The sequence below is a fragment of the Prionailurus bengalensis genome, chromosome B1, assembly GCF_016509475.1.
Source record: "Prionailurus bengalensis isolate Pbe53 chromosome B1, Fcat_Pben_1.1_paternal_pri, whole genome shotgun sequence".
Lineage (NCBI taxonomy): Eukaryota > Metazoa > Chordata > Mammalia > Carnivora > Felidae > Prionailurus > Prionailurus bengalensis.
Window position 1 is genome coordinate 161,211,857 of NC_057344.1, and position 26,968 is coordinate 161,238,824.

Genomic DNA, 26,968 nt, shown 5'->3' on the forward strand with positions numbered 1-26,968 from the left:
CTTTCAAACATTACAAGTGGGTGGTGGTAAGGGGATAGGAGCAAACGGGATTAGTTATGTGTTGATAACTGTCAAATCTGGGTGATGAATTTGCAAGCATTCATCAAACTACTGTCTCTATTTTTGTGCATGTTTGGAAATTTCCATCACTAAAGCATTTTTTAAAGTGAGGTGGCCCTATTAGTTATAGGTATGGAGACACTGTGGTCAGTTAAGATGTATGGTTGCCCAGCTTCTGGATCTATGAGTAACTGATTTTATTTCAGTAACCATTTACGAAATACCTGCCAGTTTCTGGTGTCTCTAGAACTCGGTGATAACCAAGGGTACTTTTCAGTATCATCAAGAATGTAGTGATTAATAGTGTGGTCTCTGGAGTCAGATTGCCCACACTGGAATCCCAACTCTGCCACCTACTAGGTGTGTGATACACAGAAAGTTGCTTGATCTCTCTATGCCTCAGTTTCCTCATTTATAAAATAGGAATAATAAAAGCATCTATCTCAGAATACCTGTGAAGTACTTAGAACAGTGCCTCATATATAGTAAACATTCAATAAATGTCAGCTATTATTGTTGGTGTTCATCAGTCGATCATATTAAAAGGAAATCTGACTCCCATCTACTGCCATAGAAAATCTCATATAAACACTGCCTTACTTTGATAGCTATGAAACACTTTAATAGCATTCCAGATTTCCTAAAATTTAATGGTTGTGGCATTTGTCTGTGACAAATCGATGCTTATAACAGTTTGAGGAGACATTATGTTCCTTCATATTAATTGACAAAAAAAGATACCAAGATGCAGAACAGCAAGATGTCACCCCAGCTGCCCTTTAGTGAACCAGTTTATTTGGAAACGCATTTTGTCTTCTGGCAATACATCACTGATTTTCGTCTGTGAATATAAGGTCACATCATCATAAGCAGGGTTGGAAGATGCAAATCAAGCTGATTCACCAATAACTGTTTCTAGTATTGGTATTTTTGAAATATAATAAAGCTAGAATATCATAAAGAGCAACGACCTCCGGCCTCTCTCTCTGACAGTGAGGGTTTGGTGGAATTGTTGATGCTGCTGAGGATGGGGAATGAAGGTTGGAAGGGAAAGCAGTGGTAGACTATTGAATCCAAGACAGAGTTCAGGCTCCATCTAGGCAGAAGGTATAATGCATGTGTACTGTGTAGGTTACTATAAGTAGAAAACCAAAACAATGATAACTTGAGATTGACCAGCAGCATCTCAAGAACAAGGCAGTGGGAAGTACTCTGCTCCAGGTATAGAAAATAAGGGGATGTGACGTCTGTAGAGAACACAAAAATATGGATGAACTGGCTAAAACTCATTCTGCATTTTATTATCACCATGCATTGGCAATTCAAAACATTATCTCGATCAAATATTCCTCCCCCCGAAAAATCTTTTGTCTAAATTCCAGGCACTGGAGTCACTGCTGAATTTTAATAATATACATATAAGCTTCAAATTAGAACATTTTAAAAATGTGTATCTCTATTATACATTTATGCCACATGGAATTTAGAGAATGCCCATTTTATAGTCTGTGGAAGCAGATTTCAGCTACACAGATTAATTTTCAGAGTCAGTTTATAATGGTTCAAAATTGCTCAGTCTGGCATCACAGTTCGTGAAACCCACCATTCCACATATTCCTGAACTTAAAGAGCAGATTCAAAAAAACAATGATAGTCTGATGATTGTAATATGAAGAAACAGAATTTTAGTTACTTCATTTCTATCTTTATGTGGCCATTTGAAGTTTTTAATTTGCATTTAAATCAGTGAAACAATTAGATCTACTATGTGTAATATTTTGGTTTGGTAAGTGCAGAGTTTATTTCACATAGGAGAAACTTTAATGAATATGAATAATATCTTTTAAATCAGAATTTATTATTGTTTATAACTTTTTTCAAGACTAAAGAATACAATAATTGTTCAATGAAAGAATGATTTACTGATATAATAATTATTACATAGAAAATAATGATTGCTACTGATATTAAATGGTTACTAGCAAAAATAATTATGCTGTATAGAGGAGGGGGTGTTAAAAAATGATGTGTCCCAGGTTAAATGCACTAGGTACATCATTGTCTTTGATACTCTTCTGTTCTGCAATTAACTCCACTCAGCAGTATTAAAAAACTCAAGACCTTGAGAATAAGTATCAGAACTAGCAAAGCCGAGTAGTGCTGAGTTCTAGTTGTCAAATGCAAAAATAAACAAATCTCTGTCATTCTGTGATATTCACATATTTAAAAAATTTTTTTTTCAACGTTTATTTATTTTTGGGACAGAGAGAGACAGAGCATGAACGGGGGAGGGGCAGAGAGAGAGGGAGACACAGAATCCGAAACAGGCTCCAGGCTCTGAGCCATCTGCCCAGAGCCTGACGCGGGGCTCGAACTCCCGGACCGCGAGATCGTGACCTGGCTGAAGTCGGATGCTTAACCAACTGTGCCACCCAGGCGCCCCGATATTCACATATTTTAGAAGTCAAACGTGTTTCAGAACAGGCAGGACAACTTTAATCAAACAGATAATGACCTTTCACAAAAGAAACAGGAAAAAAGTCCAAATTGCTAATTGCTGGCATTAATGCTACTGAATCATGGCTCATTTATAACCATCCTCCTAGTTACTATGGGATATTATCTATCTTATTTTCACATCAGATTTTAGAATCCTTCAGTATGAAATCATAAACTGGAGCTTTCTAATCACAAGTAAAAGGATACTTGATTAGTAGATAATGCAGCCACTCAAGATTTTTAAGCAGAGAAATTGTATTCTAAGATTTAACAACTTGTATTGTGTGAATTGATGTGAAAAAGGTTAAGATTTTCTAAAACTATTTAATTGGCTGCTTATTAGTAGAGAACAAGTTGGTAACTTCTTAGAAAATTAAATGATGCTTTCCTAGCCCATTTGTGGTTAATTTTCAATTTTAAAGTTATGAGACTCATTCCTTGAACTGGCAAGCATTGGTAAATGTCTTCTGTGTGTCTAGCAGTGTGCCTGTTGGTGGTGGTCGGGCCTCACTGGTCAAAGCAAAGGAGCAAAGTCTCTGCTATTCAATGGAATAACAAATAAAAACAAATATTTATGAAAATGTGACCAGTGAGATCACAGAGAAACACACCAAGTGCTACAGAAGCAGGAAGAAATAGCTCAAAGTAAGTTCCAAACTTCAACTGCTTTGAAATTAAGACAGAATTCTGACATGTATGTCAGAATTAAGTATATAGGGGGGGCCTGGGTGGCTAAGGTGGTTAAGCATCCAATTTCAGCTCAGGTGATGATCTCACAGTTTGCCGTTCAAGCCCCATGTCAGGGTCTGTGCTGAGAGCTCAGAGCCTGGAGCCTGCTTCGAATTCTGTGTCTCCCTCTCTCTGCCCCTCAGCCTCTCGCGCTCTGTCTCTCTCACTCTCAAATATAAATAAATATTAAAACAAATTAAATATATAACCAGTGGAAGTTCATTTGGCATGGACTTTTTCTTCATATCCAAGCAGTCTCTTCATATTGAGTTGTTTCATCTCCAAGAGATCTACTTAATTAATTTTACCACAAAATCTTGAAATCAGAATACCTCAGATAAATGACTGGTGGCAGTGAAAATCGGAGATTAAAGTGGAGATAGCTACAGGAAGGTGGAAGAAAGGAAAGGCAACAGCTGGATGCCTGTCATTTGAGGAAGGGCGTGGATGGCAAGCCATTAATGAATTCTGGAACAGAATGAGCACACACAGATGAGCAGCTCCTAAGTTTCTCTTTAGATCCACTGTGTATGAAATGTCTATGGGATACCTGTAGGCAAACGTCCAGGAGAAGTTGGAAAAGCAGTCTGGAGCAAGGTGGGGCTTGCTGATATAGCTTTAGAAGTCTCCATTTGAGAGATGGGGATTAGAATCAGGGGGCTAGATGAGATTGGCTAGGAAGATGTCACAGGGAAGAAAAACAATTGAGGATGGAACTTGATTGTATACAGTTTCGCATCATTCCTTAAAATGTAACCATGTGATAAAAAAGCACAAACTTTCCTAAACTACAGATGCCTACCTTTTTCTTCTTTTACCCAGAAAAGTTAAGAACATGTTAGAAGGTGGAGGAGGGTCAGTAAAGTATCCTCCAGAATGAGAAGGTACTTTGAGACACAAAACTGAAGGAAGCCACTCCATACCATTTTCAGTTTTATTCAGGGTAACAAACTGATGGGGGAATCAAGAAGATGGATGATCCAGGCCCTACACAGCCATTCTCTGCCCCAGGCTCCCCCCAGTCCAGACCTTAACCCACAGTTTTATGGAGCAAGGGGAACAGTGGTGAGGTCACAGGGCAATTATCTAAAGTGGCACCTTAGGTGTGCCAGGCATCTCTACTAGTTACCTTAAAGTAGGACCTCTGTGTGCCACTTTAGGAAACATTAAAACAAGCCTTTCTGCATTCTGGTCAGGGCATACATTAACCTCCAAGGCCTGGAACACGTTACCCTGAGGGAGATGGTTGCATAGGCACAAACAAGATGGAGGGCCAAAGATGGAGTCAGTGTTGTCAGCTCTCCTACCCACAGGCTCTGAGAGAGTGCTAACTCTGCCACTCAGAAGCTGGATAGTCATAGGTAAGTCACACAATCTGCAGGCTTCAATTTCCTTATCTGTACAATGAGGGTATCATAGCAACCATCACACCATGTACAATTTTTGTGAGAATTCAATGAGATGAGGGATGTAAAGTGCTTCATACAGTGAATGGCACAGAGAAGGCACTCAATAAATGTTAGCTACCATAATGGTGACAGTGATGAATCTTACTACAATTCTGGCCATATGGCAGGAACTTAATAAATAACTGTCCATATTGCTCCATATGTTTCTAAAATCTATTTCCATCTCTCAATGAATGGCCCACTTAAAGAGTATTTTGTTGAGTAAAAAATAATTCACTATACATTATAGACTGACTCATTCTCTGATTATGTACATACAATTGTCATTATACAAATAACTTGATTGAGAAATGATTGCACTCTTATATTCCTTCCCTGTTGATATTAAGTAACCTGCTGCTTCTGATATTTTTCTATTCTACACATTTCTAAATATCTATGAAAAAAAAAAACCCTAGGTTTTCTAATCATCCATTGAAACATGAAAATGTTTAGTCAGAATGAACTAATTTATCCTCAAAGCTTCCATAATTATGGGTCCATTACTCCACTTAATAAATTGTATCATAATTAACAGTAAGTGAGTCTGTTTCTTCCCAAAGATTTATAGGCATGCTGAAGTCAAAAAATGTATTCATCCCTGTATCTTCAGGATCCAATCCAGTGTTTAGCATGTGACAGTAAGTATTCTCGATGAATCAATGAATTAATGAATGGACGAACAAACAAATGAACAAATGAAAGAACTCAGGAGCATGTAGGACAGGGAAAGGGATAACCTGGATTGTACAAGATAAAGAGTGTGGGCCAGATGAACTCTGTAGTCCTTGTGATTCAGTTGAAGATTAGCCTATGGTTGATGTATCTTATCATAATGGCATTACATACGTCTCACTGTCATTAATGATGAAAATCTGTCAGTCAGATAAAAATAAGTTATAGTTTCAATATTCACAAAGTATAGCCATTTTTATGGAAAAGCAATTTTAAAAATTAAAAATCCACTCAGTTGGAAAAAGCCAAAGATGTACTATGGCACTTCAAAAAAAATCATTTTTTTATCCTGTACTCACCAGGCAAATAAACCAGTCCCACCTGGTGCAGGGGTGAAGATGATGGAGGAAGAAAGAGGCTCAAAGTGCCATTCTGCAATACTGTCTGTGAACAGAAATTACAAGCATTAAATTTCTGGCAAAAGCAAAGTTGGCATATGTCACAGCCCATATGACTCTGAATGCAATCCAATACAGTAATTTTGGACTTTGGTATATGTCACAGATCATATGACTCTGGGTGCAATAAAATATAGTGATTCTGTACTTTTGGAACACTTAGGGGTAAATACACCATGTCAGATTAAAGAGGTTTCTAAATAACTGATCTTTTGTCCATTCTAAAGATGACATTTTAAAATGTTACCCTCTGGGGACGGACATCTCTCTCAGAGGGTATCATTACAAAAAAAAAAAAAAAAAAGAAAGAAAGTATTATTTAAGATGTTTTGGGCCACAGGTAAAAGATTACCCAACTAACAGGGGCTTAAACAATATGTGCATTTCACTTTGTACATAACAAAAAGTCTTAAGTTTTCAGAACTGGTTTAGAGCTCAGCAATATCACTGAGGACTCAGGCTCTTTCTGTGCTTCCTTCCCTCCATCCTCAGCATCTTGGGGAAATCTTCCTTCATGGTCACAAAATGGCTGCCACAGTTCAAGCATCTCATCCTTGCTTAAAAGCCCATTTCCCAAACAGGAAGGAAGGAGTGGTGGTTAAAAAAAAAAAAAAAAAAAAAAAAAAAAAAAAAAGGATTTTCTAGTCATGTGGCTCCCTGCTTTATCACAGTGTAAAATCTTTCCTAGAAGCTCCCACGCTGACTTTTTTCACCTAGTGCAGCAATTTTATGGTTTTTTTTTAACCTTTTAATTCAATATATGTTAAAAACAACAATAAAAAACCCAGTTTAGCCATTTCTTCCACCCACCTCCCACACCTTGCCTCCAGCACCACCATTCTGTTCTCTGTGTCTATAAACTTTTTATTTTTTTAAGATTCCATATATGAGAGATCATACAGTATTACAGTATTTGTCTTTCCCTATCTAACTTCGTGCAATTAGCATAATGCTCTTGAGGCCAATCTATGTTGTTGTAAATGGCAAGATTTCATTTTCTTTTATGGTTCATTAATACTCTATTGTTTATATATACCACATCTTCTTTATCTGTTTATGCATCAATGGACATTTATGCTATTTCCTTATCTTGACTATATATATAAATGATGCTGCTGCAATGAACATGAGGATGCATACATCTTCTCAAGTTAGTGTTTTTGACACATTTTTTTAATTGCATAACATTTACTTACAATAAGGAGGCTAAAAAATATAGAGCAGAGGTTGGACAAACAAACTTGATGATGAGAACTGAAATTGCTACACCGAAGCCTGTGAATACCCAGTCCTTTCAAGAAATCTACTAGGCAAAGATCCCTTTCTAATCCTATATGACCACCATGGTGCCGTACAAAGTAGAATTAGAAGGATCTGGGATTCAATTACATCTCCCATTACTTACTCTGTTAAATGAAGACAAGAATGTCTACCCCTATAGAAATGAAGACAATAATACCTATATTGATTGTGTAAGGAGTCTATCTTACCATGTCCAGGCTCTAGATAAAATATTTTTTAATTTTTTTCTTACAGAAGTTCTTTTTCCCTTATGCTATCATGAAACCAAAATATGACTGCTATGTTCCTGAGTCAAAGAGCAGGAGTCAAATCACCCAAGGAACTAGATATGATCTATATATACACATGAGAAAGAAAATTTATTATAATCTCATAGTGGATAGGACGGTACACCTTATTATCACCTTCTTCTGTACCACACAGGGAAGATGACCACGCTTGCTGGTTATAGCAATTATTCAAGAGTGCAGGCAGAAGAAAAGAAGGAGCAGCAAACACCTAACACTGACTGGCAAGGAGACAGATTGGCTGATCGTTTTGATTCTGAAAATGGGTCACTGTATCCTCAGCAGTAACCTCAGAATTCTAATGACTGTAGAACCCAGAGAATGCTGACCAGAGGAACAGAGCAGTGGGAAGGAAACAATTTACTTTGATAGTTCTGACTATGCTAATAGCAAATAATTTTCAAAGTGTGAAATAATTTTGTATCTAGCAATAGAGAGTTCTGGAATAGCATTCTCCTGACTTCCTTACTTCCTCTTCCCTCTTAAAATTGCTAACTGGAGGTAGTGAAAAACAGCAATGGGCTAAGAAGTCAGTGACCCAGCTTGGGTTCCTGGCTTATTTTTCATTACTTTGTTTATAAATCTCCATTTCCTCAGTATGAGTTAGGTGAGGTTGGACCATATATATCTGAAGCATCTTGCAACACTGAGATTTTATGAGTCCAGGGGCACTTTGATTTTTAAACAAGTTCTGTTTTGTTACCAACACCAACTTTATAGTTCCATAATAACTGGAAAAATAGAGGAGTACATCCATGAATGATCAAATTTTTCCAATAATATAGGAACAGCCAATTATTACCTGAGACCTAGAGGTAAGGATGACTTAGCCAAAAGTCATCCTGATAGTCTGGGATTTAGGAAATGCAGTCATTTTTGAAAGAGGCAAAATTAATAGGTCCATCATGAAATTAAGATATTCTTTTTTAAGTCTTTCTACTTTTTTTTAATGTTTATTTATTTTTGAGGGAGAGAGGGAGAGAAAGACAGAGTGCAAGTAGGGGAGCGGCAGAGAGAGAGGGAGACACAGAATCTGAAGCAGGTTCCAGGCTCCGAGCTGTGAGCACAGAGCCCGATGTGAGGCTTGAACTCATGAATCGTGAGATCATGACCTGAGCCGAAGTCCGATGCCTAACAAACGGAGCCACCCAGGTGCCACAAAATAAAGGTATTCTTAAAATTTTTATAACTCTACAAAATTTGCTTGTGTGTAGGGTTCTGAAATGAACACGATCAGCTCTGACACAGGTATAATGCCCAGTGCATTATAGGAGCAAACAAAAAATACTCAAGTCTCAGTTCAAAGGCGACTCCCTTCAAAGACCTTTCCAAACCTCTACTCACCACATCCTGTACCCCTGTTAGAATTACTATAAATTGAATTCCAGTGACCTTTCATAGCACTTTATTGGTATCTTTCATAGCACAGACAGCTTTCTTCCTCTATTAGAAGTATTTATGCACAGGTTTATCTCCTTTATTGTAAGTTCCCCGTATGCTCCAAATTGCTTATGATAGTAATAAATAAAGCAATACTTGTAAAAGCAATGATTCTCCAGAACAATGCCTTTCTAGGTTGCTTTGCTTTGTTTTGAGAGAGAGAGACAGAGAAAGAGTACATGCATGCATGCGCTCAAGCTGGGAATGGGCAAGAGGAAGAGAGAGAGAATCTTAAGCAGGCTCCACTCCCAGCATAGAGCCCAATACTCCCAGCAGAGAGCTTGATCTCACAATCTTGAGATCATGACCTGAGTTTAAATCAAGAGTCAGACACTTAACCAGCTGAGCCACCCAGGCAACCCTCTCAATGTTTTATTTGTTATTATTATTTTTTAATGCACAGGTAAGAAATATCTTACATTGTGACCCAGTGTTTCACAAAATATTTGCCCTAACCAAGTAAGATACACTCTGATATTCTCTATTCTTTTCTATTTTACTCTATTTAATTCTTTTTAATAAAGGGAGCAAATCACTAGATGATGTTTATGAACCTCTAAGTCTCACCCTAAAGTTTAATAGTGATCCAGAAGAGTTCTTTAAAAAGAAGCAAAATGTAAAGGGAGATCTAGTTTCTGAAATTCATTTCTGAAAATGATCTACAATCTACTTACTCTTCTTCCTACAGATGCTGAAAAGCTAAATACTTATTTTCCCAGGCTCCCTTCCAGCTAGGCATAGCCATGACCCATTTCTGTCAAATGAAATGTAAGTACGAGTCACAGAGGTATCATCTAGGAAAGTTTCTAAAGGGGCCAGATTCTGCTGGCATGTCCCCTCAGCCCTTTGCCATTCTTGCCGTTCCTGCCTGAACCGTGGAGATGATACCTAGAGGTGCAACAGGCACCTACTGACAAGCACGAGCACAGGACCTACAAGGAGGGATGGGAGAACAGAAGGAGCCAGAGTCTATGGTGACATCACTGAGCCACCAGATCAGCCATGGGCTGCCTACCCCAGACATTTTACTATGTGAGACAAATAAAGTCCTTATTTGCTTAAACCACTGTTAGGTTTTTGTTTATTTATAGTTGAACATATTCCAAACTGATCCTACACTCAGTAACCATTTTTGGATTCAATGACCCTCCATGGGAGGTAAATTTTTAAAAAGGGAAGAGCGTTTTTTCTGAAATTTATTATGGAGGCTCTCTAACACTTTAATTTATACAAGAATGGCTTTGGAGAGCTCCACTATGGAGAGAACGCTTCCAGTGATCATCAGTTCATAGAAAAAAATGCTTTTTGTAGAAATTTTAATCATGTACTCCTCTAACTCATCCCCAGGCAACAATGCTAGTCACTAAGGATACCACAAAGAACACAATCCAATCTCCAAGAGGCTTATCGTCTAGTGTGAGAATCAAACATACCGTGAGATACATGCTATGACAGGATGCTGTCAGGGTACTGGGATGGAATGGAGATGAGGTAGATTCACATGACTTTCAAAGCATCAAGGCAATAAAATACAACAAGTTCTGTAAAACCATCTTAGCAACTTCATTTCTCCTCTAAAAATGCACTGAAAGTATAATTTTTTAATGGATTAATATAAAGAAACATGTTCCCATAGCCTCCAATAAAACTCTTCTATGATCACTAAAAATGTCCCATGGAAATGTCACATGGAAAAAAAAACTTTTTTTTTTTCAAATAAATCTCCAAATAGCTTTTTACAAACTATGAAAAAGACTTAATGCCTGTCATCTCACAACACATTTATTTTGCATTTATCAGTTAAACTGGTGCAATTGTGAATGTTGATTCACTTAGCACATAGAAAAGACCAACAACCAAAAATAACTGACATTTTTATTCACCAACACACACTAGCATGGACAATAGAACAACAAGACAGTAAATTTTGTCAAATAAAAATATAAAGACCAAAATTTTAAATAACACATCCTAGAAACAAGATTTTATTTACCACTTCTCTACCTTTTGGCTAATATCAACTACAGAAACAAGAATTTTTACTAATCCAGAGAGAGTCAATCAAATCAAGCTGTTAGAGCAAAGTCCACATTAGGATCCCGTTGACCTCAATACAGTGGTTTCACATGACAACTGGACTGAACAGATATACAGATAAGCCTACCATCTGGGATTTTTTTTTCTTTCTCTTTTTCTTCCTTTTTTTTTTTTTTTTTTTTTTTTTTTTTGGCCTTAGATGCAGCACTTTTACTTATAGTGACCATATTCCAAACCAGAAATTAATGCAGCCTAACTACTAAAATTGATACTAAAATTGATACTAACTAAAATTGATACTAACCTAAAAAACCAATAACCTGATAAAAGTAACCACCATACCTGACCCCCACCGAGAAAGAAGAAATGGGGGTGAGGGAGAATAAAGGATTGTGTTAAACACGGATTTCACAAAGCAATATGGTCTAGGTGTAATTTCTATTTTAGCCCATGAGTATCTTTTTTCTCAAAGAAAACAAAAGGTTTTTGAGATAGTTCAGATAACCAGGACAATTGGCAAATTGTCACATGTACCAAGTCAGTGCTTCCTCTCACAGTAACTCCTTCAGTTACTTTTAGCTCTTTCTCTCTTCTTAAAGTTACCATGTAAGGATAAAAAAAAATACACTTTCTTAGGGTAAATTCAATATTGGGGGAGGGGGTTAAACTTTTCAAATAACTTACATTTTGGGGGTTAGTTTTTACTTTAACTTAGTTAGCTTTTTTGTATTTATATTTCCTTTAATAGCACAAATATATATACTAGTAGTTTAAAGAACCAAATATTCTACATGTCTCATTTCACAAACCAGCAGTGCCATCCCCATCCCATTTTTCCCACCTCCCAGAGGCAACCACATAAAAATCTTTTAATTGTTTCTTTTGGCATTGACCTCCATATGCAATGTTAAATTGCTGCTCTTGATTTTTTAGTTATAAAAATCTACTATCTTTTAGACTTCCCACTATGGAAGTCACCCACCCTTCTCAATCCATACCTACAAACCCACTCTTCCCATCCTCTTTCTACAGTCATCATTTTGTATGGCTCTTTATTCAATGTCTACATTATTACTACATAAATGATATTTCCAGCTAACCATATGCTATACTAATGATTACTTTTTCCTGAACAATTCCTGTTCGTACCCTAACCCAACCTCAGTGAGTCTTGTTCTTGATTTTCAAAATGTATCTAACTGCAATTATTTTGAAAATTCACAAGTTGTTTACATCTTCTCTTAATGAAGTAAATAAAAATTCTGTCAATTTCACCTTCTTGACAACATGGCCCCTGAAGATTTCACACCTGTTCAAATTTGGACTATTTTGCTCTCTAGACTAATCGCAAAGTTGTCATCTTTGAGATTTTCCTTCACCAACACCCTGCACAGTCCCTTTGTTTCACTTTTGTGTTAAAGCCACTATTTCGTGCTTTCAGGTCTGTCTCCTTTTTTTATTTATTTATTTTTTTACATCTTTACTTTGATGAAGGTTATCTTCTAGTAATTTCCTTGGAAGTAAAAATTTTGAGACCTTGAATGTATGAAAATGTACTTACTGGTGCACCTGGGTGACTCACTCGGTTAAGCATCCAACTTTGGCTCAGGTCATGATCTCACAGTTTGTGAGTTTAAGCCCTGCGTTGGGCTCTGTGCTAACAGCTCAGAGCCTGGAGCCTGCTTCGAGTTCTGTGTCTCCCTCTCTCTCTGTCCCTCTCCCACTCACTGTCTCTTCTCTCTCTCACTCAAAAAGAAATAAACATTTTAAAAAATTTTTTAAAAAGAAAATACCCTCTCATATACAGAGGGTTTAATTTTTTTTGTATTGGATTTCACTTTATTTTGTTCCCTCTCCTGTTTTGGCATAGAAAAAAATATCACTGAAAGGAAAAAGGAAACAGCAGGTGAGCAGGACTAAAGAGACGGGACAGGGGCAGGCAGGGGACAGCATCTGAACTGATGGAATACCTGTGCTCAGTCTGCTTCCACTACCCTAACTGGGGGTTTCAGGGAGAGGGACGAGCATACTGCAGGCAGAAGAGGATGGCTAAAATACTTCAGAATTTTGAAGGCATTGCTTCATTTTCTTACTGTATTCTTTCTACTGCTTTACTGTGCCCATGTGTTTCAACAGTGCTGCTGAGAAGTTTGATGCCAGTTTCATTCTTAACGCTGGGTGTGTACCCTGCTCTCTCCGCTTTTTCTGAAAGTGTTTAAGATCCTCTCTTTATCCCACATATTTTGCAATGTTTCATCGAAGACTTAGTGTGGGTCAACTTGCATCTCTTGTGCTGAGTTCTCAATGGGCCTTTTCAACATGTAAACTGATGTTCTCCAGTTCTGTGAAATTTTCTTGAATTGTTTGATGACCTTCTCCCTTCCATTTCTCCTTCTTTGTGGATTTCCTGTGATTGGGATGTTGGGTCTCTAGTACTAATACTCTAATTTTCTTATATTTTCTTTCTCTTTATCTTTTTTCTCTACTTTCTGGGAGTTTTCCTCAACTTTATCTTCCAAATCTTATTATATCTTTTTTTTTAAAACTGAGTTGAGGGGCGCCTGGGTGGCGCAGTCGGTTAAGCGTCCAACTTCAGCCAGGTCACGATCTCGCGGTCCGGGAGTTCGAGCCCCGCGTCAGGCTCTGGGCTGATGGCTCGGAGCCTGGAGCCTGTTTCCGATTCTGTGTCTCCCTCTCTCTCTGCCCCTCCCCCGTTCATGCTCTGTCTCTCTGTCCCAAAAATAAATAAACGTTGAAAAAAATAAAATAAAATAAAACTGAGTTGAATCCTCAGCAGCTTTTTTTTTTTTAAGTTTATTTACTTTTGAGACAGACAGACAGAGCATGAACAGGGGAGGGGCAGAGAGAGAGGGAGACACAGAATCAGAAGCAGGCTCCAGGCTCTGAGCCATCAGCCCAGAGCCCGATGCAGGGCTCGAACTCACAGACTGCAAGATCGTGACCTAAGCTGAAGTCGGAAGCTTAACTGACTAAGCCACCCAGGTGCCCCCAAAATCTTATTACATTTTTAAAATGTACCAATGTTGGGGCACCTGGGTGGCTCAGCTGGCTAAGTGTCTGACCCTTGATTTCGGCTCAGGTCATGATCTCATAGTCATGAGATTAAGTCCCACATCAGGCTCCACACTGATTGTGGAGCCCACCTGAGATTCTCTCTCTCTCCCTCTCTCTCTGCTCCTCCCCTATTCATTCTCTCCCTGCCTCTTTCTCAAAATAAATAAACATTTTAAAGTACATATTTAAAATTCACCCATGTTATTTTAATTTCTTTTTTATATTTAATTTTGAAATAATTTTAAATTCCTATAAAAGTTGTGCAAATTTTAGAGTTCATATTTACCTTTCACTCACCATTCCCTAATGTTAACAATCTATGTAACTACAGTACCATTTAAAAAAATTTTTTTTCAATGTTTATTTATTATTGAGAGACAGAGAGAGACAGAGCATGAGCATGGGAGGGGCAAAGAGAGGGAGACACAGAATCCGAAGAAGCCTCCAGGCTCTGAGCTGTCAGCACAGAGCCCAACGTGGGGCTCGAACTCACGGACCACGAGATCATGACCTGAGCCGAAGTCGGACGCTTAACCAACTGAGCCACACAGGCGCCTCCATTTTTAAAACCATTTTTAAAACCAGGAAATTAGCATTGGTATAACAATATTAACTAAATTACATGCCTTACTCAAATTTTACCAGCTGTTCCCCTAATGACCTGTTTCTGTTTAAGGATCCAATCCAGGATCTCACATGGCATTTAGTTGTTATGGCTACTTGATCTTCTCTAATCTGTCACAGGTCTTCCTCAGTCTTTCCTCATCCTTCATGACCTTGATATTCTGGATGAGTACTGGTGAGTTATTTGTATTTGTATTTGTATATTCTCTCAATTTGAGTTTGTCTGATGTTTTCTCAACATTGGATTAAGGTTATGGATTTTAGGCAAAAATACCAAAGAAGTGATTTTGTGTCCTTCATTTGCATTGTATCAGGAGTACTGATATATTGTATTGTTGATGGTATTAATCTTGATCACTTAGTTAGGGTGGTATCTGCAGTGTTTCTCAACTATAAATACACTTTTCCCTTTGTAATTGAAAAATGGCAGCAAGCAGGCAATTAAGCTAACTAACTAGCCCATTTTGACCAAAAGTAACTGATCTGGATTACAGTTACTAGTTTGTCATGTACCCCAACAAAACAAACAGAAAAGATCTCTTTTCCCTCTGAAAACTTCAAAACTTAGTACCTTTCCAGAGCAACAGGGCCCTCAGCATCTTTAGATCTAACATGGTCTAGGGATCTACATACACAGTGTTTATGGTCCCTCTTGTTAAATAAGACTGAAAATTTAGTAAGTAGCAATGGCCTAATGTTTGAATCCTAACTGAGACTAAAATGTAGGTAATTTCCTAAAGAGAAAAGTATTCATATACAAATGTGTGAGCCCCATGGCCTAAAACAACTTGTTCATGAGAATCAACACATTCTCTTCTTGCCTCCCAGCAGTAAGTGCCTATCTCAGATAGCACAACCAATCGTGTTCACCTTCTCTAAGGCAGAATGAATGTCTGCATTCAATGATCTAAAAAGGAAGCTCTAACTTGGAAACTTCCTAAACAGACAGAAAGACATCTCATTTCTATCAGAGTAGCCCTGAATAGACCAATGGAACTGCCAGGGCTTGTGGGCCCCAACAGGTCCAAAAGCTAAGGAAATGACAACATGGAAAACTAAAAAGAAGGAAAGAAAGGATGAAGAGGGTGTCAGGTTAGAAACAAGAGAAGAAAAGAAATGACAGTAGCTAAAATTTACTGGGTACATATGTGCCAGACTTGAATTATAAATACAACAGCCCTTTAAGGTAGACATTATCACTGCCCCCATTATACACAGGGAAAAAATACAGAGGCTCACCAATTATCTCTGGGGCCACCGAAGGTGCTACTCTAACTTGCACAGCCTTAGTATGAACACAGAGAACTTGGCCTTTAATATGCCTAATGCTTTTCTAGTAAATACATACTAGTGCTTTTCCACCAGGACAACCAACATAACTCAATGGTGCTTATTAAATATTTTCATGTTCTTGTACAACCCAAATGAGATCCAATTATTAAAGACCAAGCTGTTACAGAGAAATCAAGAAAAAAGAGGAAAAAAGAATAATGATTTCCCTCACCATGTTCAGATAAGCCAGCCTGGTATTTGCTTTAGGAAATTGTATGACCTGTTCTGAGTATAAAACAGCTTTCTTATGGCTAATGAGAAAATTTCCACACAGCTAATACTGAAAAGGTGTGCAGATTGGAATAAACCAATCTTGCCAGCCTTGGAACTTTCCAAATACACTACTCATACTGACAGTGTCAGAAGGTCAAGAAATGTACAAATCTCCTTCAATAAGGATGAGTGCTTTTAAACACTAGCAGTCCAGAGTTTAGTCCTATAATTCTTCATAGAGAAGATCCACTCGTGGGACATGAACTTCCTATCTCCTCTATCATCTCTCTTGTGCTCTGTCAGTTATTTATGGTTTGTAATTCTAAGGGCCCCAGGGCCCTTCCCAACTCCTGCACAAGTCTAAAGGACAGGGAGAATCTGGCTTGAGGAAGTGTGGCCTGGGAACAAATGGGTTTTTATGAAGAGCCTTAAAAAGACAAGAAGCCCAAGCTTGCAGGGACAGTTCTGCCTCTGCATCAAGGTATTTCAGAAAGCACACTGCCCCAGAAAAACACCCTACACAACCATTCCACCTGGGCCTGAAAGTCCTTCAATAGGAGCCCAAGCCATAACACAGTAACTTCAATACCTACCCAGCAACTTTTCAGAAAATAGGTTTCAGTGAGAACAAGAGCTTGGGGTTGGAAGATTTCTGATGAAAGGTAGAGGCCACAAAAAGCATTAGTCAGGGTACTAGCCCAAAGCTATGGAAGAAACTATTAGATTTTCCAGGGATGGAACTGCAAAGTATCAAGAACAGAAAGATGGGAGTAAGATTAGCTATAATAAATATCCAACAAACATCACAGATATTCCACATTTAGAATCATATTGTACCTAGTCTCTAGACTCAATAAATTTTGACAGAAAACAAAGGGTTAGGGTTAGAAAGGATGCTGCCTCTTCACTGAAAAAGATAACCTAAGTTTGGAAAGGATGCTGCCTCTTCACTGAAAAAGATAACCTAAGTTTGCAATATTAAAAGGCATCAGATAATAGTGATAACAATAAATAATTAATAGCCAACACTTAACACAGAGCTTATAATGTAGGAAGCAATCTCTAAACTCATGAACTCACTTATATTTCCTCATGTTACTCTCACACAACCATATAAAACAGGTCCTTTAATTGCAGCCAAGTCCTATTATTTTATTTAAAATGGGAACAGATTAAATTTGTACTTTGTTCCTACCATATTAAACAACCCAAGCTCAGAGTTTCATAACTCTTAACTACCTTGAAGAGTCATTTGAAAGATCAATAATAAACTAGAGGCAAATGTCTTCTGTTTCCTAGCAAAAGACATTACACTTCTTTGGACACAGATAGTTTTGTTTACAAGCTTCCAGGTTTCTACCTGGCATTCTTGCAACATCGTAGTTGTTCTCTGCTTTTAGTGAAAGCACAGAGCTCCAAGAAAACATGGAGCATGTTCCACTGAGAACCCTGAGTTCCCATCACCATGAAAAAAGACTTACAAAGGAAATTCTTAACTTCCTTCCTAAGAAAGAGATACCAAAACTAAACAGAAAATGTGACAGTTGGTTATCATCCATCCTGAAAACATGTTTGCTACCTACTGCTAGGTGAACAATCCAGAAATAACTTCTGTCTTTTGACAGTGAATTAAGAATAACATTGAAGAATTATGGCTATGTAATGTTGTAAGAATTATGCACATACTCATGAAAAGGTAAAGAGGTCTCCTCTTCTCTCCAAGGCAATGCATAGATGTACAAAAGACACAGAACAGAAAACCTAATAATAAAAGCAAGATTTCTACTGGGACAGAGACTCTCCACAGGGCTATGACAGAAGTTCTACTATTCTTTAAGGATTAATGTAACAAAATGATTAGTAATATAAAGAACACGTATTTGTCTTGTGCAAGTGGAAGCAATAAACTTGAGGGAAGGAGCGAAACTGTTTATTCTTATAGTATACCCTCATTTTCAGTTCTTCAAACCAGAATCTTAGAAGGAAAGGCCCAGCTAAGATCTATTCAGTTTTTCCTTCTAAGTTAATGGCCCATCAAACCACTGTCCAGACTCTCTTAGATTTGGCGTTCATCCAGCCAGCTAGCTGCACTGGAAACCCTCAGAGAGTTCAAATGACCCATTCTGCAGGCTCCCCAAATCAGGCAGCTAATGATCTAGCATTCCTCCTTCCAATGTCTAATCCTCCTTTTTCCTTTTTCTTTCCTTCTACCTCTCCCCTTGCCATGTCCTTTGAGTCATGAATATAAATCTTCAATACAGTCCGTATAGTATCGCTCTTTCTCTGAGAACATAGTGCAGGGCTATGGTGTGAAGGAAATGGGTGACTCCAATTAGATATAGACAGTGTGCCTCCAGAGAGGCAAGGTAAGATGAGCTTTTTAAAGACTAACCATTTATTCATTTACTCATTCCACAAACACTGAGCGAGTTCCAACCATATGACAGGCATACTGCTAAAAGCTAGGGATAGAATGGTAAGCAAAAACATAGTTCCTGACTTCATGGGACTTAAGGACTCATGGAGAAGAGAAACCTTAATAAGTAACTATACGCTTAAATGTAAACCTGCACCTATGATGGGTGCTATGAAACATATCAGCCTTGTGAGTACAGAGTAGGGATGTGGCTTAGTAGGAGAGTTCAGGAGGGCTTCCCCCAGGAAGTGACAATGAGAGTCCCTAACAAGGATGAGCCAGAGGGAGGAGAGGAGAAGGGGAGAGCTGCAGGCAGAGAGAGAGAACGCAAGGGCCCTGTTGAGAAAGGGAGCTGGGCAAATGTGAAGCCAAGTGTGAAGCCGAAAGAAAGTCAGTGTGGCTGGAGGACAGACAAGGAGGGACCCAGCAGAGCCTGAAGAGGCAGGAGAGGCCCAATCCAGCAGAGAGAGTTAAGCAGTTCTGACTCTCCAAGGAGCAATGAGAAACCTAGAAGGCTTTTAAACAAGGAGATGATGGTCTGGGTTTTCAGAAAGTTCAACAAAGTCACACATGTAATCCACACAGTCACTAATTAAACTCTTCTAATTGGTAGGTTTAGCCCTGGACCCTGTTCTTCACAATACCAAAAAAGGGGGTGCCTGGGTGGCTCAGTCAGTTAAGCATCTGACTTCAGCTCAGGTCATGATCTCACAGTTTGTGAGTTCGAGCCCCACATCAGGCTGTGTGCTGACAGCTTAGAGCCTGGAACCTGCTTTGGATTCTATGTCTCCCTCTCTCTCTGCCCCTCCCTTGCTCATGCTCTGTCGGTCTGTCTCTCTCTCTCTAAGAATAAATAAACATTTTTGAAAAATAAAAAAAATAAAAATACCAAAAAGGTAATACATCCAAATGCATGATTTGACTATTTGGGAAAATAGAAACAACAGAGGGCTGGGAGGCATGGCCCCTTGGTTTTTGTCTGTTTGACGACCTTGAACTAGTCACTACATTTGTCCAGCCCCTGTTTCCTCATTTCTAAAATGAGGAAGTGCACAGTAGGACCACTCAGTCCATTCCCTCTCTAGGAGTCTCATTAGAAAAAGAAAAAAAAATAGACTTTAAAAAACCCAAGTGGCCAATAAACATAAAAGAGATGCTGATATTCATTCATAATGAGAGAAATTAAAATGCATCAGACTGGCACAAAATCATGGCTGGCAAGGACGTGGAACAACAGGAACTCATACTATTAAGTAGGAATGTAAACTGGTGCAACCACTTTACAGAATAATTTGGCAGTATCTGGAAAGACTGAAAATGTATACAACCTATGACTTAGCAATTCCACCCAGAGAGACATACCCTAAATAAACTTTTACACATATGCACAGGAAAGTTAAGAGTACTCATAGCAGCATCATTTTTTTTTCAATGTTTATTTATTTTGGGACAGAGAGAGACAGAGCATGAACGGGGGAGGGGCAGAGAGAGAGGGAGACACAGAATCGGAAGCAGGCTCCAGGCTCTGAGCCATCAGCCCAGAGCCCGACACGGGGCTTGAACTCCCGGACCGCGAGATCGTGACCTGGCTGAAGTTGGACGCTTAACCGACTGCGCCACCCAGACGCCCCAACAGCATCATTTTTGAACAAACTAAAAACAGCCTACATATCAGCAAGAGAATACAGAAATAGGGTATATTCATAAAATGGAAAACAACATAGCAGTGGAAATGAGTGAAATGGAGCAATATATATAGCAACAAGGAGAAACATCATAAACAAGACTGAGTGGAATAAAAACAAATTGAGAATATATTTGACATATCTTTTATATAATGTTTAATTTTTGCACAATGACTGTTTAGTAACACTCATTTTTAATAAAAGTACAGAGATATACATAGGACAGCTAAGTGACAAATTTAAGACAGTAGTCACCTCTAGGAGATAGGGAGGGAAATATAACCAGGAAAGGGGCTTTAACTAGATTTGTAATATTTTAATAGCTTAAAGTTGGTGGCGAATGCACAAGTAATTATTATGTTATCCTTTATACCTTTTTTTACATGGAAAATATTACTAATAACAACAAAGAACAGGAAGCAGAAGAAAAACAGATTGCTTCTGAAATCAAATTTGCCAAAACAGCAGAACCTGATGACATATAGATATAGCCTTGAGAAGAAAAGGGGTCTGGCCTTGAACCAGAAAGTAAGAGGCATGGGTTCTGGGCATGGATATGTTAATAACTAACCATGTGCTCCTGGATGAATCTTCTAGTGCTCCAGGTGTTAGCTCCCTCCTCTGAAAGTAAGGAAGTTGCAACAGATGATGTCTAAGGTCCTTCCTGTCCATATCTAAAATCTCATGGTTTTCCACTGTGCTCCCCACTTCCCATCTCAACAGGAGCTCTGGCACTGGGCGGAGGAGGGGCTACATGATGGATCATTTGCAATCCAAATTAAGGTTTTATAATTTGCATTTACTTGGGATAACTGGGTGGCTCAGTCTGTTAAGTGTTTGACCTCGGCTCAGGTAATGCTTTCATGGTTCGCGGGTCCAAACCCCACATCAAGTTCCGCACTGATGGTGCAGAACTTGCTTGGGATTCTCTCTTTCCCTCTCTCTACCCCTTCTGTGAGCTCTCAGGCTCTCTCTCTTTCTCTCTCAAAATAGGTAAATAGGGGAGTTCTGGGGAAGATGATGGTGTAGGAGGACGCTGGGCTCACCGCGTCCTGCCGATCACTTAGATTCCACCTACACCTGCCTAAATAACCCAGCAAACCGCCACAAAACTAGCAGAACAGAGTCTCCGGAGCCAAGAGCAGACAAGAGGCCCAAGGAAGAGGGTAGGAAGGGCGGCAAGGCGGTGCGCACTACACACTGGCGGGAGGGAGCCAGGGCGGAGGGGCAGCCCGCCGGCCAAGCAGAGACCCCGAGTCTGGCTTGCAAAATCGGAGGGCCGGACGGAGTGTGTTCGGACAGCGAGCAGGACTTAACATCTGGAAGGTTATAAGCTAACAGCTCTGCTCGGAGAGTGGGAAGGCTGGAGGACAACAGGAGGGAGAGTTGCTGAGCCGTGGACCACAGAGCTCAATTTGGGGGGGGGGGGGAGGCACTAGCCAGCGCCATCTCCCTCACCCATCCCCCAGCCAAAATCCGAAAGGGAACCAGTTCCTGCCAGGGAACTTGCTGGTACCGCGCAAACACCCAACGCTGTGCTTCTGTGGATCCACACCTCTGGTGGCGGGTCTGACTTCCTCCCGCTGCCACAGGGCCCCTCCTGAAGCGGATCACAAAGGAGAAGCGAGCTGAGCCTACCCTTCCTGCCCCCGTGCACCCTACCTATCCACCCCAGCTAATACGCCAGATCCCCAGCACCACAAGCCTGGCAGGGTGCAAGTAGCCCAGATGGGCCACGCCACCCCACAGTGAATCCTGCCCCTAGAGGAGGGGAAGATAAGGCACACACCAGTCTGACTGTGGCCCCAGCGGTGGGCTGGGGGCAGACATCAGATCTAACTGCGGGCCCACCCACCAACGAGAGTTATTCAAGACAGCACAGGGGAAGTGCCCTGCAGTTCCACACCACTCCAGAAACTATCCAAAATGACCAAACGGAAGAATTCCCTTCAAAAGAATCTCCAGGAAATAACAACAGCTAACGAACTGATCAAAAATAATTTAAACAATATAACAGAAAGTGAATTTAGAATAATAGTCATAAAATTAATCGCTGGGCTTGAAAACAGTATAAAGGACAGCAGACAATCTATGCTACAGAGATCAAGGGACTAAGGAACAGCCAGGAGGAGCTAAAAAATGCTATTAATGAGCTGCAAAATAAAATGGAAATGACCATGGCTCGGATTGAAGAGGCAGAGGAGAGAACAGGTGAACTAGAAGATAAAATTATGGAAAAAGAAGCTGAGAAAAAGAGAGATAAAAAAATCCAGGAGTATGAGGGGAAAATTAGAGAACTAAGTGATGCACTAAAGAGAAATAATCTACACATAATTGGTATTCCAGAGGAGGAAGAGAGAGGGAAAGGTGCTGAAGGTGTACTTGAAGAAATCATAGCTGAGAACTTCCCTGATCTGGGGAAGGAAAAGGGCATTGAAATCCAAGAGGCACAGAGAACTCCCATCAGATGTAACATGAATCGATCTTCTGCACGACATATCATAGTGAAACTGGCAAAATACAAGGATAAAGAGAAAATTCTGAAAGCAGCGAGGGATCAACGTGCTCTAACATATAAAGGGAGAGCTATAAGACTTGTGACTGATCTCTCTTCTGAAACTTGGCAGGCCAGAAAGGAATGGCAGGAGATCTTCAATGTGATGAACAGGAAAAATATGCAGCCGAGAATCCTCTATCCAGCAAATCTGTCATTTAGAATAGAAGGAGAGATAAAGGTCTTCCCAAACAAACAAAAACTGAAGGAATTCGTCACCACTAAACCAGCCCTACAAAAGATCCTAAGGAGGATCCTGTGAGACAAAGGACCAGAGACATCACTACAAGCATAAAACATACAGACATCACAATGACTCTAAACCCCTATCTTTCTATAATAACACTGAATGTAAATGGACTAAATGCGCCAACCAAAGACATACGGTATCAGAATGGATAAAAAAACAAGACCCATCTGCTTGCTGTCTACAAGAGACTCATTTTAGACCTGAGGACACCTTCAGATTAAGAGTGAGGGTATAGAGACCTATTTATCATGCTACTGGAAGTCAAAAGAAAGCTGGAGTAGCCACACTTATATCAGACAAACTAGACTTTAAATTAAAGGCTGTAACAAGAGGTGAAGAAGGGCATTATATTAATAATTACAGGGTCTATCCATCAAGAACTAACAATTCTAAATGTCTATGCGCCGAATACAGGAGCCCCCAAATATATAAAACAATTACTCACAAACATAAGCAACCTTATTGATAAGAATGTGGTAATTGTATGGGGACTTTAACACTCCACTTACAGAAATGGATAGATCTAGACACATGATCAATAAAGAAACAAGGGCCCTGAATGATACATTGGATCAGATGGACTTCACTGGATACATTGCCTCAGATGCAGATGCTCTGCATCCCAAAGCAACAGAATATACTTTCTTCTCGAGTGCACATGGAATATTCTCCAAGATAGATCACATACTGGGTCACAAAACAGCCCTTCATAAGTATACAAGAATTGAAATTATACCATGCATACTTTCAGACCACAATGCTATGAAGCTTGAAATCAACCACAGGAAAAAGTCTGGAAAACCTCCAAAAGCATGGAGGTTAAAGAACACCCTACTAACGAATGAGTGGGTCAACCAGGCAATTAGAGAAGAAATTTAAAAATATATGGAAACAAACGAAAATGAAATACAACAATCCAAATGCTTTCGGATGCAGGGAAGGCAGTCCTGAGAGGAAAATACATTGCAATCCAGGCCTATCTCAAGAAACAAGAAAAATCCCAAATACAAAATCTAACAGCACACCTAAAGGAAACAGAAGCAGAACAGCAAAGACAGCCTAAACCCAGCAGAAGAAGAGAAATAATAAAGATCAGAGCAGAAATAAACAATATAGAATCTAAAAAAACTGTAGAGCAGATCAACGAAACCAAGAGTTGGTTTTTTGAAAAAATAAAAAAATTGATAAACCTCTAGCCAGGCTTCTCAAAAGAAAAGGGAGATGACCCAAATAGATAAAATCATGAATGAAAATGGAATTATTGCAACCAATCCCTCAGAAATACAAGCAATTATCAGGGAATACTATGAAAAATTATATGCCAACAAACTGGACAACCTGGAAGAAATGGACAAATTCCTCAACACCCACACACTTCCAAAACTCAAACAGGAGGAAATAGAAAGCTTGAACAGACCCATAACCAGCGAAGAAATTGAATCAGTCATCAAAAATCTCCCAACAAATAAGAGTCCAGGACCAGATGGCTTCCCAGGGGAGTTCTACCAGACGTTTAAAGCAGAAATAATACCTATCCTTCTCAGGCTATTCCAAAAAATAGAAAGGGAAGGAAAACTTTCAGACTCATTCTATGAAGCCAGTATTACTTTGATTCCTAAACCAGACAGAGACCCAGTAAAAAAAAAGAACTACAGGCCAATATCCCCGATGAATATGGATGCAAAAATTCTCAATAAGATACTAGCAAATCAAATTCAACAGCATATAAAAAATTATTCACCATGATCAAGTGGGATTCATTCCTGGGATGCAGGGCTGGTTCAACATTCGCAAATCAATCAGAGTGATACATCACATTAATAAAAGATAAGAACCATATGATCCTGTCAATCGATGCAGAAAAGGCATTTGATAAAATTCAGCAACCTTTCTTAATAAAAAGCCTCGAGAAAGTCGGGATAGAAGGAACATACTTGAAGTTCATAAAAGACATTTATGAAAAGCCCACAGCTAACATCATCCTCAACAGGGAAAAACTGAGAGCTTTTTCCCTGAGATCAGGAACATGACAGGGGTGTCCACTCTCACCGCTGTTGTTTAACATAATGTTGGAAGTGCTAGCATCAGCAATCAAACAAAAGGAAATCAAAGGCATTAAAATTGGCAAAGATGAAGTCAAGCTTTCACTTTTTGCAGATGACATGATATTACACATGGAAAATCCAACAGACTCCACCAAAAGTCTGCTAGAACTGATACATGAATTCAGCAAAGTTGCAGGATACAAAATCAATGCACAGAAATCAGTTGCATTCTTATACACTAACAATGAAGCAACAGAAAGACAAATAAAGAAACTGATCCCATTCACAATTGCACCAAGAAGCATAAAATACCTAGGAATAAATCTAACCAAAGATGTACAAGATCTGTATGCTGAAAACTATAGAAAGCTTATGAAAGAAATTGAAGAAGATATAAAGAAATGGAAAAACATTTCGTGCTCAGGGATTGGAAGAATAAATATTGTCAAAATGTCAATATTACCCAAAGCTATCTACACATTCAATGCAATCCCAATCAAAATTGCACCAGCATTCTTCTCGAAACTAGAACAAGCAATCCTAAAATTCATATGGAACCACAAAAGGCCCCGAATAGCCAAAGTAATTTTGAAGAAGAAGACCAAAGCAGGAGGCATCACAATCCCAGACTTTAGCCTCTACTACAAAGCTGTCATCATCAAGACAGCATGGTATTGGCACCAAAACAGACACATAGACCAATGGAATAGAATAGAAACCCCAGAACTAGACCCACAAACATATGGCCAACTAATCTTTGACAAAGCAGGAAAGAACATCCAATGGAAAAAAGACAGTCTCTTTAACAAATGGTGCTGGGAGAACTGGACAGCAACATGCAGAAGATTGAAACTAGACCACTTTCTCACACCATTCATAAAAATAAACTCAAAATGGATAAAGGACCTGAATGTGAGACAGGAAACCATCAAAACCCTAGAGGAGAAAGCAGGAAAAGACCTCTCTGACCTCAGTCGTAGCAATTTCTTACTCGACACATCCCCAAACGCAAAGGAATTAAAAGCAAAAATGAACTACTGGGACCTTATGAAGATAAAAAGCTTCTGCACAGCAAAGGAAACAACCAACAAAACTAAAAGGCAACCAACGGAATGGGAAAAGATATTTGCAAATGACATATCAGACAGAGGGCTAGTATCCAAAATCTATAAAGAGCTCACCAAACTCCACACCCGAAAAACAAATAACCCAGTGAAGAAATGGGCAGAAAACATGAATAGACACTTCTCTAAAGAAGACATCCGGATGGCCAACAGGCACATGAAAAGATGCTCAACGTTGCTCCTCATCAGGGAAATACAAATCAAAACCACACTCAGGTATCACCTCCCACCAGTCAGAGTGGCCAAAATGAACAAATCAGGAGACTATAGATGCTGGCGAGGATGTGGAGAAACGGGAACCCTCTTGCACTGTTGGTGGGAATGCAAATTGGTGCAGCCACTCTGGAAAACAGTGTGGAGGTTCCTCAGAAAATTAAAAATAGATCTACCCTATGACCCAGCAATAGCACTGCTAGGAATTTACCCAAGGGATACAGGAGTACTGATGCATAGGGGCACTTGTACCCCAATGTTTATAGCAGCACTCTCAACAATAGCCAAATTATGGAAAGAGCCTAAATGTCCATCAACTGATGAATGGATAAAGAAACTGTGGTTTATATACACAATGGAGTACTACGTGCCAATGAGAAAGAATGAACTATGGCCTTTTGTAGCAATGTGGATGGAACTGGAGGGTGTTATGCTAAGTGAAATAAGCCATACAGAGAAAGACAGATACCATATGTTTTCACTCTTATGTGGATCCTGAGAA

The 26,968-nt window shown here is 39.2% G+C and overlaps 1 protein-coding gene across 3 annotated transcripts in view; it reads right to left on the reverse strand.

The window, feature by feature from the left end:
- The window catches only part of CRACD (capping protein inhibiting regulator of actin dynamics), a 280,272-nt gene that overhangs the window by 196,035 nt on the left and 57,269 nt on the right, over positions 1-26,968 (reverse strand). For all 3 annotated transcript variants that reach the window (XM_043604484.1, XM_043604461.1, XM_043604469.1), the window contains one exon: positions 5,771-5,855. The gene's annotated coding sequence lies outside the window, so the exon portion shown is untranslated. The remainder of the gene's footprint in view (positions 1-5,770; positions 5,856-26,968) is intronic.